The following is a 2,973-nucleotide window of genomic DNA, read 5'->3' as shown; positions in this document are numbered from 1 at the left end:
TTACAGTCTACTTTCTGCCATTGTGGCACACACTATAAATTCTTCCTGCAAATTAAAAAAAAGTGTTCCCCCTTTCTTTTCTTTAATGTTTGTATCCTATTGTAGTTTTCCATAATTTCATTTTCAATCTACCCTATAATCATATTTGGAAGTGACTTTCTTGCAGATGGCATATAGTTTGGTAATCTTTCTAAAGATTTATTTATCTGAAAGGTAGAATGATACAAAGAGGGGGGAGAGAATGAAAGGGAGCAGAGACAGAGAGAGAGAGAGAGAGAGAGATTCTATCCATTGGTTCATTCCCCAAATGTTTGCACCAACGGGTTTGGGCCAGGCTGAAGCCAGGAACCAGGTACTTCTACCAGGTCTCCCAAGTGGGTTTCAGGCTCCCAAGTACTTGGGCTATCTTCTGTTGTTTTCCCAGGTGCATTACCAGGGGGATGGGTTGGAAGCAGAGCAACCAGGACTAGAAACAGCACTCTGATATGAAATGCCAGCATCACAAGTGGCAGTTTAACCTGTGCCACTCAGCCTGATGGCAGAGTGATCTAGCATATAGAAGAGTTCTCTCTCTAGCCTCTCCCTCCCTCCCTTCCTCCCTCCCTCTCTCCCTCTTTCTCTACCTTTGAAATAAGTTTTAAAATTTTTAAAAAGTATGCGAAGTATAATGTAGATGAAGCCAAAGGAAGCTGGAATGGGAAACAGAATCAGGACTGAAACCTATAGGCACTGTGATATGAGATTTGGGCATCCCAAGTGGTGTCTTATGTGAAACACCAGCCCCTTTTGTATCTCTTTGAAAATATTTATTAGTAGTTGCTCTAACTGCTAAATTACACATGAATCCCTCATCACAGCCTACTCATGTTGACATTTCACTAGTTTCAATAAACTGTGAGGATATTACCTTCCTTTAGGTATTTTTATTCAACCTTATTTATAATTGTATTAAATATAGATACTTACATCATGTAACATTACAGAGTTCAATCATTCAATGTATTTAATAAAATTCAAAAAAGAAAAATCTATCACATTTGCCTATATTTATATTTTTTCTCTGTTATGTCTTCTTTATGATATTCCAAGATTCCTTATTTTATCATAAGTTTCAATTTTAAGAAAATTAGCCATTCTTTTAGTACAGATCTGCAGTAAGAAATTCTCTCAGTTTATATTGATCTAAAATGTCTTTTCCCATTCATTCCTGAAATATATTTTCAGAGAGTTAAAATTCTGATAGGTAACACTTTTGTTCCACAAGTTTAAAAGTATTACCATCTCCTGATTTTCATGAATTCTGATTAGAAGTATTCTGGGAGAATATATTTGCCATAGCATCTAAGACACTGCTCGAGACACCTGTATTTCATACCAGAGTGCCTTCGTCCAAGTTCTATCTCCAATCCTGATTCTAGCGTCCTGCTAATGTGCAGCTTGGGAGGTAGTAGATGATGGTTCAAGTGTTTGGATCACTGCCATTGTGAGGGGACCTGGATTGGGTTCCAGCTTCAGTTTAGCTAAATTTTAGCTGTAGCAGGCATTTAGGGAGTGAATCAATGGAAAGCAGATCTCATTTTTAAATATTCTGTGGTTCAGATTTTAAAAGTATAATTTATCAGGCTATGTGCTGATATTGAGGAGGGCAGTGTCTTCTCAGTGGCTCTGCTGAGACCTCCACCCAGGAAGGCACCCCCTCCCCAGACCTCTCCCTGCTCATGGCATCACCTCACCTTATATCCTGTGATGAGGTGAGAGCTGATATCTTGGGATGAGGTGAGAGGGGAAGGAGGTTACTGCTGAGGAGCTGTAGATACTGTCAAGACGATGGGGGTACGGACAACAACTGACTCTGAGAAACTGCGACACCAGCTCAATACTCTGTTGGAACAAGAGTCTAGATGTCTGCTGCTTGAAACTGGTTGAGTCTGCACACACTAATTTCCTCAGAATTCCTGCATGGTTGAGGGAATTGGAAGTAAAAACTCTTCAGTATACTCAACTTGTTTTACTTCGACATGGAAACATTTTCCCTAGCTGTGAATTTACTGGCCAGATTCCTGTCTAATGTGAAGGTACAGCCCAAGCACCTTGGACGTGTCTGGGCTGTTTTTATTCCGCTGTAAAATCAATAGATGAGGGAAGGAGTAGCCCATGGCAACTGACTGACTTGATTGGAACAAGCCAGTGTTAGGTTCATGGTATCAGACTTGATGAGAATGGAAAACCATGTACTGGAGAAGGTGTGTTGGAAAGTCAAAGCTACCATGGCCTTCCAGTTTCTGCAACTCTATTATTCACCATTCAAGAGAATTTACAAAGAGAAATAGCCTTTATTTTGAAAGACTAGAAACTCAATGAAAGGCATGTCACTGCAAGGCCATGTTTTCTCTTTTTTAAAAAAAATTTAATTTTTTAGAAATTTTATATAAGGTATACAAATTTCATGTATAACTTATATACAGATTTAGGAATATAGTGATTATTGCCACTCTACCCTCCCTCCCACCCATGATCCCACCCTTTTTTCCTTCCTCTCTTATTCCATCTCTTAATTTTTACAGTGATCTACTTTCAGTTTACTTTATACTCATAAGATTAACTTGGGGCAGGCTCTATGGCAGAGTAGGATAAGCCTTAGCCTGCAGTGCCGGCATCCCATATGGAAATGGATTTGAGTCGCAGCTGCTTCAGTTCCAATCCAACTCTCTGCTGATAGCCTGGAAAAGCAGTGGAGAATGGTCCAAGTGCTTGAGTCCTTGCAACCGTGTGGGAGACCCAGAAGCTCCTGGTTCAGGATAGGTCCAGCAGATGGAAGATTCTCTCTCTCTCTCTCTCTCCCTCTCTCTTCTCTCTCTCTCCCTCTCTCTAACTCCGACTCTCAAATAAAATAAATAAATCTTTGAAAAAAACAACTAGATTTAACACTCCAGAAGTCTTTACTAAGTAAGCGTTTTTATAAAACTGCCACTG

General features: G+C 39.8%; 1 pseudogene; it reads left to right on the top strand.

The window, feature by feature from the left end:
- The first annotated feature begins 1,827 nt into the window (after nucleotides 1-1,827).
- On the top strand, nucleotides 1,828-2,400 carry LOC133756496 (cyclin-G1-like; annotated as a pseudogene).
- The last annotated feature ends 573 nt before the right edge of the window (nucleotides 2,401-2,973 follow it).

This window comes from Lepus europaeus, chromosome 3 (genome assembly GCF_033115175.1).
Source record: "Lepus europaeus isolate LE1 chromosome 3, mLepTim1.pri, whole genome shotgun sequence".
NCBI classification, from domain to species: domain Eukaryota; kingdom Metazoa; phylum Chordata; class Mammalia; order Lagomorpha; family Leporidae; genus Lepus; species Lepus europaeus.
This window is presented reverse-complemented; position numbering and strand designations above follow the sequence as displayed.